The sequence below is a fragment of the Amblyomma americanum genome, chromosome 8, assembly GCF_052857255.1.
Source record: "Amblyomma americanum isolate KBUSLIRL-KWMA chromosome 8, ASM5285725v1, whole genome shotgun sequence".
Taxonomy (NCBI): domain Eukaryota; kingdom Metazoa; phylum Arthropoda; class Arachnida; order Ixodida; family Ixodidae; genus Amblyomma; species Amblyomma americanum.
Genome location: NC_135504.1, coordinates 126,266,008 through 126,281,465, shown reverse-complemented (window position 1 = coordinate 126,281,465; position 15,458 = coordinate 126,266,008). Strand labels below are relative to the sequence as shown.

The window sequence follows — 15,458 nt, the reverse complement described above, 5'->3', positions numbered from 1 at the left end:
GTTGTTCTGTCCGTCCTTCGTGTTTCCTTCGCGTTATTTTTCACACCATGAACTTTCTCTCCTCCTTTCACTCTCTTTCCATCCCCTCTCTCACGGCGCTGTTCTATGTGTCCACCAGAAGCGATATTATTAATGCGTCTTTCGTTTTCTCATAAAACATTTACCTACGCAGACGACCGCGCGGGGTCTTGTTCGTGAATCCTATATGCACCTCCTTTTTCTAGTGGAGAAACGGAATTGATATTGATGACCGCGGAACTGACTGAACGCGGGCGACGTATAGGCGTCCGCTTAGCCTTTTCTACAGGAGCAGTTGGAACGCCACCCAGGCCAAGTTCCGAACGCGCGCGTGAGCAGCATGTCACTTCCGGTTCGTACGTTCTGCAAGCCCTAATCCTGCAGCGGGTGCCGTATACGGGAAGAAGACTTCGCACGTGACAGATGTTGCAGATAGCGGGTGTAAATATACCGTTTCGAGCGAGCTCTTGTTTTTGTGTGTGGTGCCGCGGGTTGTGCGATACGGAACTGCTATGGCAAGGGAGGACGATCTTCGGCATCGTTAAGAGGATTTCCGAACGCACAAGGAGAGAGAGAGAGGGCGAGCGAGGTGGGAAATGGGAGGCGCGGTATAGGCTTTTACGCAGTGTCTTCCCTTTCTCGTTTGTTCTTTTTTTCCGCTTCCGGTATCAAGCGCACCTTGTCTGTGGGGCGGCTGGCGCTCCAATGAGTGTACGTGCACGGAACACAGCTGCAGGTTTCCGCCTACGCGACTTTGCGGCGAAAGGGAGCTCGTTACGTGACGTCCTGTCTTCCGAGCAGAACCGCCTTACGCTCGGGTACGCGGTAAATGTGTGCAATCTGCACCACGTGCCTTCAGGTCCGCAGCACTCCCTTACAAAAATTCCATAGACAGTCTATATACTGTCTGTAGACAAATCCTACGGACTAGTCTATAGGCAATACAAACCATATAGTCAATCAATAGACTATGGTTAGGGTACGCGGTGAATGTGTGCAATCTGCACCACGTGCCTTCATGTCCGAAGCACTCCCTTACAAAAATTCCATAGACAGTCTATAGACTGACTGTAGACAAATCCTACGGACTAGTCTATAGGCAACACAAACCCTATAGACAATCAATAGACTATGATTAGACAAAATGAAATATCTAGAGGCAGGCAATACAGTCTATAAGAAGTCTATAGGCAGTCTGTAGGCCATTTTTATAAGGGCTAGTCGTTGGGAGAAATTAAACGAGCCGCTTTTCGTGCGGAGGTGGTAGTTAGAACCACGCCGCATCACACTTAATTGACCCGAAGAATCGCATGCTTGTTGATACTGAGGTGACACTGTAACGCGAAAGTCTGCGGGAAGTTTTGGAATCTGTGTTCATGTCGCTGAATGTCTCAGTTGTCATCATCTCCGTGGTCATCAGCTGGAGCAAGCGGCACAGGTATAGTGTTCTATAGAAGAGCTGCGTTCACTGCAGAACAAAGACCTCTATCATTGATCTCCGATTAACTTGTCCTGTGCCAGCTGCCGCCACCTTACCCCCGCACACATCCTTACCTCACCTGTCCACCTTACCTTTCTGCCCCCATTCCGGCGGCCTTCATGAATCCTTTGTGCTGTGTCACTGTTTGCCTCCCTCTCAACGACGCTCCAGACGGAGTAGTCCAGTGGATTTAAATCTGGAGAGCTAGGTGTCCACGAGTTGGCAGTGGCATGGCTGTGGAAGTTTCTGGCCAGCCGTTGCAGGGGAACACAGGCGGTGTGGGCGGGAGCTGAATCTTGCTGAAAGACGTAACGTCTTCCTATTGACACACCCTTTGTCCAGGGTTCTACAACGGTGTCAATCATCTCCACGGGCGCAGCCGTATTAAGCAGAGTCTTTCTTCGAAGATGTGCAGTAACATGACGACATCCTCGTTGCTAACGACGGCTAATTCCATCACAGACGACGGAAATTTCGTGTGCGTCACTGTAAACACCTCTTCAGAGGTTGCGCAAAGCCACCTGTCGTTACGCCGCTTAGTTTTTGGTTCTGGTCAGAGTTGTTTTAATGGCTAATATGGCATGGCTAATTTACACCTAAGCCAACCTGCGAGTTCTGAATTCGCAGCTTTGGTAAAAGTCACGGACTGAAACCGGAGTAAATATGGCACTGCGGTCGGTCCGCATGTCTTGCGGGAGCCCGCGGTGTGACGACGCTTCTGACGGGCTGCCGTTCCAAATTCAATATCGGGCCTCCATTACACTGGAGGTAGAACTTGCGCAGCTTTTATCTCTGAAGAATGACACTTTTCCAGGGAGGGTATGAGGCACGCGGGAATGTAGAATTTTCACATCGGACGAGGGCCGAAGCGCGTCTCCCACATGGTGCTCGAAATAGCGGGTTGCCTCTCTCTTTTTTTTTTTGGAATACAAATGGCTCGTAATAATCAATGCCCAGAAAATATTTACTTCGTTAAAGCGCCTTGTGGACAGCACTGGCTCCCGTGGGAGCTTTTTAAAAAGTATCACACTCTGTTTTTTCCGCCCATCAGCTCGTTATATAAAGTCTTTTCGGCGAGGTTAAGCTGTGTATTTACGAGGTCAATGACCGCCAGAATGTGATTCTGAATCCCGAAGGCGTCGCTAAACAGAAGTGGGACGCTATATCGTGCGTTTTTCGTAAAACATAAACTCGCCTGCTTCCTGACCATCTGCGCATGCGTTGTGGCGCCGCGCCCTCTAGCGTGTATGGCCAATCGGCGTCCCAAAAATATCGCTTTTTGTCCCTCCAAAAAGGTTTAGCGCCACGCCTCACACCTCTTCAGCGGGTTATTGACCACAACCGTATACGCACTTGGTCGCTTAAGTTGCCTAAAATGTCCCACGCGGGCGGATGCCCAAGCTTTCGTGTATATACTCTTCGCAAGATTTCACGGACATTCGGTCGATGATAAATCAGAAAGAGTCTGTCCCCCCCACCCAATGATACGAGCAGTGGACATATACAGAGTGTGCTTCCGCGTGTGCAGCACTCATTTTTGACGAATTAACGCCCTTCCAGATCTGGGCCCCCGTTCGCACAAATCTCATTCCGCTCGTTGCTCAGAATAGCTCGTATCCTTACGCACTCGGACATCTCGGCTCCTCGAAGCGTCGTGCGCAGTCTGTCCGCTATCGCCGAACGCCTTTGCGCGACCGGTGAAGCGTCCAGTTCCCTTCGTCGGGCCCCGTGCGATTAATTCGATGGGCTGCCGCTTCCTAAGGACTATACTTACGGGGCCGCCATCTCGGCTAGAGGCGGACTGCCGTAACAACAGTCGGCAATTGCGCGCGCCCGCCCGCCCGCATGATCTTCCGACGCGAGAAGAAAAATGGCCGGCCAGGCGACTCCCTGGGAGGAAAAGGAGCACGTGACACCCGACCGCGGCGGCTGCGTTTTTATGGAGGAAAAACGCTAAGGCGCCCGTGTGCTGTGCGATGTCAGTGCACGTTAAAGATCCCCAGGTGGTCGAAATTATTCCGGCACCTCTTTCTTCCTTTCTTCTTTCACTCCCTTCCTTTATCCCTTCCCTTACGGCGCGGTTCAGGTGTCCAAAGATATATGAGACAGATACTGCGCCATTTCCTTTCCTCCAAATCCAATTATTATTGACAGCCGGGAGGAAGTGATTGAGCTCTTCTCAACACGGTGCGAAAGTCTACTATACTGCGCTTAAGTAAGGACGCCAGAGGGACGATAGTGAACCTCTGTGATCCTGACCTTCTTGTGCACTGCAGCCGCAGCGTTATGTCTGATAAAGTTTGCGACAGTTGAGGCGAAATGACTGCGTGCACTGGGTTAATGGGGCTCTGAAACACCTTCCGCGGAGAGCACATCAACTCGCTCAATCACTGCATTGCGTTGTCGTGAAAACCAGAGCAAGATAATGCATTTCTGCACGCAGCAGAGAACCCACAATCACGCGCGAAAATTGGCGAGCCTACCTTACAGCGTGCAAAAAGTGACGACAGGAGAGGGAAAGGCGCGAAGACACTGCAATTCAAATTTCGGCTACAGATAACCTATAGCTTCTATAAAGCGCATGAAAAAAAAAAATCTTGCTGCGTAATATTCGTGAAGCCGCGTGCTTTAACATTCCAGGCACACCCCAACTTTATTAGAGCCCTTTTCAGAGCCGCTTTAAAGCTATCGGACACCAGAGGGACGAGAGGAAGTCACTGTGCTCCTGCCGTTCTGGTGCGTTGTGCCGGAGAAAGAAGGCTTTCGAAACCTCTCGAGAGCTGTTGTCCTGGTTCCCCGCGTGTTGGCCTTCGCGGAATTCGGATGCGCCGGAGGTGGGTATACCTTGCATGAAGTCCGAGGCAGGGATTGCAAAATGATTGTCTCTCCATAGCTGGCACTCGTAACCGGCGTGTAATCGCCATTAATTTTTACCTTGTGTGCGAACACTGACCCAATGTGATCTTCTCCCCATCCCACCCCAATGTAATGCCCAGCGGTGCCCTTAGGTTAGTTAAATAAATGTGACATGTACATTGTGCCAGAAGACCTTGTTTGCGCAGAAGGACTCGATGAGACGGATTTTTTTCTTTTGGAGTTGCGGTAATGTTTCCGTTTGCCTGTAATTAATTTTCCATCACGCATTCATCATATTGGGAGAGAAGGAGTAGGCGGCTCTGACAGCGGACCCCTTACATTTCTTCATATCACATCTAAATCAAAAAAGGAAAGCACATAGCAACAGGACGCCCCGTGCCTTTTTTACTACGTCCTGTTGTTTCGAGTTGCTTTTCTGAACATCACCCGCGCTATATATGCTGCTGCTCCTGTGTGTGTGCGTGTGCACACGCGTCTGTTCAAGGTAGTTTCTGCAAACTGGAGAAAGCCGGTATTAGTGCTCGCTTGTATGGTCTGCCTGGTATGATTTTCAGGAAACTGACGCCACACTGCGGCAGTGCCGCGCACTAGTTCATGGAGGACCGGTGCGCTCAGAACCGCGTCGTTTGCTTCGTTGGAGTGGTTCCTTAGGGTTAATTGGAGGGACATGGGAGAGGCCTTTGCCCTGCAGTGGGCGTAGCCAGGCTGATGATGATGATGATGGGTCGAAATAAGGAGGAAGAAATGGGCAGAGCATGTAATGCAAAGACAAGATAACCGCCGGTTCTTAAGGGTAACGGAGTAGATTCCAAAATAATGCAAGCATAGCAGGGGGCGGCAGAAGGTTAGGTGGGCGGATGCGATTAGGTAGTTTGCAGGCATAGGGTGGGCGCAGCTGGCAAAGGACAGGGTTAATTGGAGAGGCATGGGAGATGCCATCGCCCTGCAGTGGGCGTGGTCAGGCTGATGATGATGATGCTCTCGCTTCATTAAAACTCAGCATCATGATCAGACGAATGGTAACAATCGAATAGAACCGGGCAGAAAGAATTGTATCATAGCGGCGTTACATTCACAAAACGTCTTAATTCCAGCGCTTACGAACAAAGTGCCCGCAAGGTGCGGTTGCTCCGTGAAAACAGTGTGAGAAGAATGGCTACCTCATTCCTCTATAGCTTTCCACCTTCACATATGCTCTTAGAAATCTATGCCGATATTTATAGTCGCAAGTGGTTGGTATTTTACAATTCATCACAAGAGGCAAAAGCTTTTGAGCTAAAGCTCAAGCGACAGTCATGTTCACTTGGGATCCTCGATTGTGTCGCCTCTTGCTCCTCCTTCGTGCTGCTTTGCCACACAAACACATAGCTTTATTCTTATCATTATTCTGCTATTGTTTGCGCTATGTTAACGCTGTGTCACTGCCTTTACACTTTTTTTTTCTGTTTTGCCACGCCTGCGCACTGCGAATGTCAAGGACGCAGGAAGGACTAAAAACAGCCCTGTGATTTTGCCCCACTTATATCGTCACGAAGCAGCTCCTTCCTTTAACGCGACAGCTGTTAAGGGCACGTTTCCCGATTCGGCGGCGTCGTCGGCGTTGTACCACGCCTCGCTGATTGGTCAGCATGCTAAAACGTCACCTACGACGTCGCTGTAACGCGTCATGGAAACGCGTCACGGTGAATGACAGGCATGCAGCCCTTGGCCAGTCCTCGTGACGTGTGCCATCCGCGGGTTAAGTACTGCGCTAACGCTGAGTGAAGGACCCGGGGACATAGAGTTTTTATCCTGCGCACTTGTGTGTCGTATTCGCAGTTATGCTCTTTTCTTGTTTTCTAGCGGCCATTCGGCCTTTCGAAAGCGTTAATTGTGCTTTCATTCTCGTGTGGCCGTCTGTGCTCCTTCACACGGTTCATTCGCTACGTATACAACAACTTTAATTCTCATCATGCACTCTCTTTCAAGATCAAGCAGTGCTGTTACAGGTCTTCGAAACTATTAAGACACCCTGATGTGCAACCTCAGCTGGAACCGCACCCTACGCCACCCACCACGCGACCACCCATGTTGGCCTGCATGAGGCCCGCCTGTTCGCATCCGGCTAGCCGCATGGCTTGGCGCAAGCGAGGCTACTATAGTCGGATACAAGTTAACGCCCATATTCAGGGCCACCGCACAGAATTCCTCCACGACAATAAAGTAGTCCTTTGTTAAAACTTTTCTTGTTTCCTTAACAACAAGCCAATCAGGACGCCGCCAGACCGTACGGCTCAGTGTTAACTGCCTTTTTTTTCAGGTTGTATCCTACTATAGCACATGTGCACATGCAGCTCGAAGCAATTCATTTACTTGGTACGCAACTGTATTTTTTCGTCCCTATAATCTGCTGTTGCTAAAAAAGCGAGCACAGTCAGTTTCCGTTACCATAGCTTTCTTCCGGTCTCTTGGACATCCTGGTTCATTTTAGGGCAGCGCCTTTTGTCGAAGCGCAGCGTCCTGCCCGAAACTTTTTCTATATAGGCTTTAAGTTTACCACGTCTGACTGTCAATGCCACTACAGCTTTAGATCCACCATACGCCTTTGGAGTTCCTCCACCTGTCGCTTTACTGTCTGGGAGATTATCTCAAGGTCCGAGTGCGCGCCGCATGGCCTGTCCAGTTGCTCTCCGCTGGAAAGGCGGCCGCGGCAGGACTCCCCAAAACGGTGCCTCATCCTGCTGCGCAGACTCAGCACGGCGCAGGCGGTATACATGGGCGTCTGCTCGTTCAGCCGGCTGGGTCCGATCCTCCGCTCAGGAAGTGTACGAGCGCCGCCACGGTGGGAGGAGGCGGGCGCTTGGAGAAAAACCAGTTGCTTTTATTTTTATTTTCCTCCAGCGGGATAAATGGCTGGCGCGAAGAGTCGAATGGCGACGACACATTGGGTCTCCGGAGCGATGGCAATCATCTGGACGCGATCGCCGCCGACGGGGACGATTCGGCCGGCCCCAGCTGAGTCCGCTCGGGAAGTGGCGGAGCGTTCTTTTCCGAGTCACGTGCCGCGTGAGTCGGTGGTAATCACGGCGCTGGAATCGGCGGCTGGTGTCTCTGTGCGCTTGAGGACCGGGACGATTCGGCGCAGGAAGCCGAGGCATTGGAGAGTACTGACGTCAGAGTTTTTGTATACGGCTACCGTACATCGCTGCCGCCAGTCGGCAATTAGAGCGGCAGCGATTTATGGTAGCAGTGCATACGGCAACGATGTGCTAAATCTCTAATGAATGCTCGAAGGATACCCGCCGCGGTAGCTTAAGGGCTGTGGCGTTCAGTTGAAGTTTCAAGTGGTCACAGCCCATGCGAAGCTTGGGTACCCGACATACCATACCGTGCCATATCATGTCATACCATGTCATACCATGCCATCCATGCCATACCACTGCAATGCTCGAAGAGGCGGGAAGGAAGGCAATAGTGTGCGTTGTATTACACGCCGTCCGCATAAGGCGGTGCTTATGAGCCGTAACGAAGACACGCTACTACTTCCGGATGGATTAGGGACTTTAAAAAACGAACTGTTCGAAGGGAAAGTCTACTGTTTTTTCCGGCTGTAACCTCGTGGGCTGTGCCGTGGGGAACACCTCGGATTTTATGCTGTGCTGTGCGATTATGATTAATTATTTTTTTTTTTACCTTCTCACAGCAACTACTTTATGGGGGGATTTCACCAGTCTGTTTAGCGCAGTTGTTCCTGGGCTGAGCGTTTCGTGACCGAAAACTGTCGCACTACCTCATAAAAATGATTTAGAGACTTTCTATAGACTTTATAGGCCCTATGGACATCCTTTAGGCTTTTCCTTTATTATACAGGCAATAGACAATATATAGAGTAAAGTCTACAGCACCATTCATTTCCTTTCGTCTATAGACTATTTATAGACTAGTCTATAACAACCTTGGTGGCCTTTTGTCAATATACAGTCTATAGACTGTCTACAGACTAAAGTATATAACACCCTTCATTTCCTTTTGTCTATAGACACTCTGTAGGCTGAAGTCTATAACAACCTTAACTTCCATTTGTCTAAAACGGTCTATAGACTATATATAGACTAGTCTGTACCAGCTCTAATTTTCTTTTATCTATAGATGGTCCATGGACTATTTATAGGCTAAGGTCCATGACAGTCTTAATTTCCTATTTCTCTATTAAAGGTTCATAGGCCAAAAACTATATTATAAGAGCGGTAATTTCTTTTTTTCTGTAGATTATCTATAGCCTAAATCTAAGCCTTATTTTCTTTTTGTCTATAGACGGTCTATAAACTATCTATAACCTAAAGTATATAACAGCTTTAATTTCCTTTTGTCTATAGACAGTCTCTAGACTATAGCCTAAGTCTATAACAGCCTAAACCTCTTTTTAAAGGCGGTCGATAAGCTATCTATAGACCAAATACTTAAATTTCAATTTCATCTTGTCTGTAGACTGCCTTTCGACTAAGTGAATAACAATTTCAATTTCTTGTTGTCTGCTCGACGTCTATAGATGGTACATAATGCAGACTCAAGATGATGCAAAGGTCAGTTGGCAGTCACTGGTGGATGTCCCTTCCATTTGTCTTAGGGATAATCTGCTACAGCTCCATCGAGCCATCATAGTGCATTCACCTGAGACAAAGGTTTTGCATTCCTGCAACGATAGCGTTCACTGGATTCTATGTAAGCAGGATGATAAGTTACTTGATCCGTTGTAAAATCTGAGCATCTTCTCGGCCAGTGGTTGAAGACATACAAAAAACAATTTGCTATCACACATAAAAAATTGATGTGGATTAGCTCAGCTAATCCAGGATATTCAAAGCGAAAGCGAGATTGAGGTCTCCACTGACCCACAGAGCCGGTTGTGCGCCTTTCCTTTCGTGAAAATGAACGGTCTTTGCAAAGTTGTCAACGCCAACGAACTGTATGAACGCCGTCGGCCCACTTGTTTTGTTTGGCTTTTGAGGAAAGGAAATGGCACAGTAACAGTGTCACATATCTCGGTGGACACCCGAACCGCGCCGTAAAGGAATGGATAAAGGAGGGAGGGAAAGAAGAAAGAGAAAACTAATAATAATAATAATTGGTTTTTGGTGGAAGGGAAATGGCGCAGTATCTGTCTCATATATCTTTGGACACCTGAACCGCGCCGTAAGGGAAGGGATAAAGAAGGGAGTGAAAGAAGAGAGGAACAAATAGGTCCGTAGTGGAGGGCTCCGGAATAATTTCGACCACTTGGGGATCTTTAACGCGCACTGACATCGCACAGCACACGGGCGCCTTAGCGTTTTTCCTCCATAAAAACGCAGCCGCCGCTCGAACCCGGGAACTCCGGATCAGTAGTCGAGCGCCCTAACCACTGAGCCACCGCGGCGGGGCAAAGAGAAAACTGAAAGTTGGATTTTCGAGTAAAGGCGCGGCGCTGCGCAGGGGCGGAACACCTGTGGCTCAGAGCTAATAGTAGCGCATGCGCAGTAGTGACTAGGGAGCGAGAGAGAGAAACGAAAGGTCAGGCGACGGATTCGGCGGCGGCCATCTGCGCCGTGCGTGACGTCACTCGTGCTCAGACATACGCCGGCTCGCGCGAACCGCGGTGTTGACTAGCGTAGTGAAGCTTTTCGCTTCAAAAATCTACCATATGTTAGCCAGCATGATTAGCTTATAGTTGTTCCTCTTGGGGACACTTAATGACTTGTGTCGACACAACCTTTTAATCGCGCGCGACATGTGGGTAGCATCTTTACTACCGTTCTTGTCGAAGCTGGGAGGGTCTGACACCACAGTCTGTGTCGCACCTGTGAACGTGCTGAATTCAAGTGTCCACGTGTTAAACAAGATGAACATTCAGCACTGCATGCAGAGGGGGAACTCTGCAGCGGGTGACCAGAACCATGGCTGGATAACTACACCTCCTTCGCTATTTCGTTAGTTTAAAGAATATTGGTTGAGCGCAATGCAATGCTCTCCTGTATATTGTTTTCAAGAAGCCTTAAAAAACTCATTTGCATTATACTATGACGTATATTGTAAGTACAAATAAAGAACATTTAATGCTAACAAGTAAAGTGAGGAAAGACAGCTGTTCCTGAAGTAATTGCGCCCGCAAACTGTACTACGTCAAACGAACACGGTCTCACTTAAAGGAATCGCTAAAAAGACAATTTCATTCCATCTCTCGATCGTTGCTGTAAAACAATGCGTGATACAATAAACTAACTCAAATCATAGTCTTTCTGTTACAGTCCAACGCGCTTAACTCAGAAACGTTTCCTCACCGATACTACATTTATCCTTAAAACTTCCTGAAAATAAAGGGGGTAAGATGGGTGTGAGATTTAAAGTATGTGCCCATCTCTTAGAAGCACCGTTAGAAGAGCCTCAAAGGGCATTGTCCTCTGCTAGATTAGCATCTTCCATTTAAAGCTTTGCAGTTGGCATTCACGTGAAAAAGTGCTGCGAGGCAACAATCACAAAGCCGGTATTTTTTCGTTCCTCCCCATGTACCTGCTGCTTCGGAGCCGATGACACGCTGATGTTGCCCATACCAGTTTTGTAAATAGAATTGGTTTTTTTTTGGGGGGGGGGGGGAAGTAAATGGCGCAGTATCTGTCTCATATATCGTTGGACACCTGAACCGCGCCGTAAGGGAAGGGATGAAGGAGGGAGTGAAAGAAGAAAAACAAAAAAAAGAATTTACGCTATGCAACTTTTAAAATAATTATTAATAAAGTGTTCCATGTACCAGTAAGGTTAGGTTTTGTTTTCGCGAAAACAACACAGTTTTTAAAGCGCAGGTGGAAACCAAATTTGTAAACAAATTTATTAAAAAGTTCGCAAACAAATTAATAATAATAATAATAATTGGTTTTTGGGGAAAGGAAATGGCGCAGTATCTGTCTCATGTATCGTTGGACACCTGAACCGCGCCGTATGGGATGGGATAAGGGAGGGAGTGAAAGAAGAAAGGAAGAAATAGGTGCCGTAGTGGAGGGCTCCGGAATAATTTCGACCACCTGGGGATCTTTAACGTGCACTGACATCGCACAGCACACGGGCGCCTTAGCGTTTTTCCTCCATAAAAACGCAGCCGCCGCGGTCGGGTTTGAACCCGGGAACTCCGGATCAGTAGTCGAGCGCCCTAACCACCGAGCCGCCGCGGCGGGTTAAACAAATTGTTGTTTGAGTCTTTCTGGATAACGCGCGCGGCATGTAAGCGCTGCAACCCGCTTGTTGCTAAGAGCGCGTGCTGGTGTATGACAATGCTGTTCCCTCTTTGCGATTCAAGTTATGGCGCGAAACTGTGGTGAACTGGTTCGCAGTCTGCCTGGTAGGTTTTGCATGGCTTATGCTAGTTTGAGTGTCAGCGTAAGTACCAGGCTTCACGTAAGGTATTTTGAAGCTCCTGTTTAATAGCGGGTATTATAACAAATTATGCAATATTCTCCTGTTCGGATCCCTGTGCAAGGAATACTGAATGTGCATTTTATCGGGGTGACATTCTCAACAGCTCGCGGTCAGTCAATGCTGCTATGTGACACAGTTCTTTCAGTCTCCTGTTCCAATGTAAAAGGAATGCCATAGAGAGGTCGGTATTGGCAGTAGGTATTCAGTGCAGAGGAACAGTGCTCCATGGATTATGGGCCTTTGTTACAATGTCTTATGGAAAGCATTTATAGTTTGTCATGCGTATTTAGAAAAATGATGAAGCCGGTGCGATGGCTCAGTAGTTATCGTGTTCGTCTGCTGACCCGAAAGACGCAGGTTCGATCCCGGCCTCGGCGGTCGAATTTATCCACACGTCTTCACTACAGCGTCCTTCATAGCATGAGTCACCTTGGGTCATTGAATCCCATAAAACCAAACCAAAACGAACGAGCTTACGTTTTTAGAATGGGATAGCCAAGATATGCCTTGGTTTGTAAAGCACGCGTGTGGAGATGACGTAGAATTTTTTTTTCAGTTACCCTTATATTATTTTTTCCTTTTGCGCTGTACAGGTCGACATGCCCGGATGATTGACTGCAGACAACTGGTCGCAATACTTCTGAATAAGCTGGCCGGACTTTTACTTTCAACTTTTATTTGTATAATGTGGTACATTCTTCTGGTGCATGTATTACATATTCCCAGTCTGGATAGCTTGGAGATAAGCTTTGTAAGTATATTGATCGCCATGTCATTTGTGAAAGCCGTTTGGTGACTTTTTTCATTGGTTGTATACTATGGACAGTGGTCCACTGAAGGTTTAGTATACAGGTCTAAAGACTGTCTCTAGCATTGTCAGGCCATAAATCTAAGGAATATCTACGGAAAATCTATAGACGTATGTCTACTGGACCAGTAGACATTTGTCTATAGATTGTCTAGAAAAATCTACACGAAGTGTATGACCATAAGTCTATAGATCGTCTATAGACTGTCCATAGACCTGTGTCTATTAGTTTTTCAGTGTACATTTGTCTATAGACTATCTATAGACAAAAGTCTACTACAAGTGTATGGCCACAAATTTATAGATTGTACGAGACTAGTGTATAGGATTTTTCTATAGAAATTCTATATACTTCATGGACGAAAGGCTAGAATATCTATGGATTGTCGAAAGAGGTTATTGTAAGGGTGACCTCCTCCTGGCCATCCAAAATACCATCCATGTATTGGGCTCCTGAGAATGTGCGATTTGTAGGGCATGCGATCCATCTTGTCATATATGGGAGTGTTGCGGTGAAATTTACCGCCTTCACTTCTTCGCCCAGGTACACAGCGCGAATTATGAGAGTTCTTTGCAGGCACAGCTGCACCATAGACCAACGTGTGTGGCGTCGTCGGCGTTCTTAGCAGTATCGCTGTGGAAAATCCCTGCAAGCGGAAGTGGCGACCACGGAAGCATGTCGCTTAAGATAGAGTATCGTCGGATGCACAGGATCAGCGTATGTGGCGAGCAATTACATCGATTATGTTGGAAATTAAATTTCGAAGGCCCTCGAACCGATAGTCTGTCGACTCAAAGGCCGTTGAGCGCTGCTACACAGGCAGCTTCAATCAACGTTACTAGATGGCTTCAATGGCCATCGAGTCAGTAGTCTAGCGAGTCAACGGAGCAGCGCGGAACTCCATCGAGACTTCGAGGGCCTTCGAGCGCTGCCCAAGGTTGCTAGCGTTGCTTCGAGCGGTGAAAATTGGTTGTTGGGGCAAGGAAATGGCGCAGTATATGTCTTCGCATCTCGGCGGACACCTGAACCGCGCCGTAAGGGAAAAGGTAAAGGAGGGAGTGAAAGAAGAAAGGAAGAAAGAGGTGCCGTAGCGGAGGGCTCCGGAATAATTTTCACCACCCGGGGACCTTTAACGTGCAGATCCCCAGGTGGTCGAAATTATTCTGGAGCCCTCTACAACGGCACCTCTTTCTTCCTTTCTTCTTTCATATTTTGTTTTCATGCACTGTCCAACATCTACAAGATCCCGCAGTTGCTATGCAGCGGTTGCCATCTACCATCCGTATTGAAGTGTGTGGAGCGAGTCGTCCGAGAACGGTACAAGAAGACGAAGGGAAGGCGGCCCCGTGAAGACCCAGTCATGAAGAAGGAAGCCGGAGCGAATGAAAGTCAGTTGGCCTGTTTAACGGCAATAAATTGCGTATTTCGGGGCATGTTGAAGCTAACCTAGAAAATCTTGCTGCTGAGCTGGCTGCTGAGTTGTTTCCCTGATTTGTGAACGCCCGTAGACAATTAACAGCCCTCAGCATACGCGTGGACAGCTTTGGAGGCACTATTTCTAGAGATGTGTTCTTTAGTGTCGTTTACTTTTATAAGTTCGACCTTCGCAAATCATTAACATTGACCGTTTAAGGGCTTTCTCCCAAGCAAAACGAATAATAATGAGGGCCTCATCATTGTTTCAGAAAGATGTGCTCACGTCGCTTTGATTTATTAACTCAAACACTGATAAGCGATGCAGATGCCCGGATGTGCATATACGTAGAATAAACAGGTTAGCACCTTTGGACCTCGCGCTGAGGGGGCTTTTACACCGGAAAAATATATATAGGCCCAGAAGGAAATGATGAAATGGTATTTATAAATAAATAAAAGGATACACTGAAGTAACTCGATTATGGCAGCATGTTGCAAAAAACGCCATCCCATCAGAAAAACGCCATCGGATGTTCCAATGGACCAATCGACACCGCTTCATCCGGACCATTCAGTTGTTTATACAGCACAAAAGAAAAAGAAGCAGTTGACAAGGCCATAGCCGCTGACGTAAACATTTGAGCGCGGCGTATAGTGAGAAACAGTGATGCAGCAAAGGCCCTAAACCACTTGCATGTACCGTACCATGACGTCACAGTCCACCTGCAGCCAAACATGATGCTTGTAGCCACAGGGGCATCGAAGCCACGACATCGTGTGGTATACGCCACAAATCACATGCATATGCCATGACGTCACACCCGCATGCAGTCGGTTCATGTCAGAATCCTGCGCCGCACGCGAAGGCCAACGACTGCAAGCACATTCCAAGACAGCACAATCATCTGCAGGAACCGCAAAGGCAATGCGTGCGAAGATGACACAACTAACTTATCGCTGTCATTTCTTAGCTCACCTGAGGACAGGAAAGCGACAGGTAATTTCCTCATTCCTGTTCTCCGAAGCGCCGAACTGACGTGTTCCTGCTAGTCAAGCAAATCTTTTAAGGCGTGTGCCTCTCGGTTATAAACCAGCAGCAGCAGCGTCATGCAACGGACGGCGCGGCGATGGAGCCTCCAACTATTGACAGGCCGGTACCCACCGAGATTTAATGGGCCTGTACTCCTATCCTATTCCCAGATATCCTTCCTGATCGAAGGATTGACGCATTCACACCAAGCGAACTCAAAAGTAAAGGCAGCGACAACTACAATAAAAAAAGAAGGAGGTCCGGAGGAGAGGGAAAGTGTCAGCGCGCGACTGACCCCCGGGGCCCCGTGCGACTGACTGACCCCTTTCCGGGTCGGCCGCCCGAGTCGCGCCGCATCCTTTATCCCTTCCATTTTCCCCTCGGGCAACTCCGATCGCCTCAA

The 15,458-nt window shown here is 48.2% G+C and overlaps 2 protein-coding genes across 2 annotated transcripts in view; one reads left to right on the top strand and one right to left on the bottom strand.

Moving 5' to 3' along the window:
- Positions 1 to 12,584, top strand: part of LOC144102061 (uncharacterized) — a 47,234-nt gene extending 34,650 nt beyond the window's left edge. The window contains exon 6 of the mRNA XM_077635335.1: positions 12,394 to 12,584. The gene's annotated coding sequence lies outside the window, so the exon portion shown is untranslated. The remainder of the gene's footprint in view (positions 1 to 12,393) is intronic.
- Positions 1 to 15,458, bottom strand: part of LOC144102062 (uncharacterized) — a 48,071-nt gene that overhangs the window by 16,769 nt on the left and 15,844 nt on the right. The gene's annotated exons all lie outside the window — the stretch shown is intronic.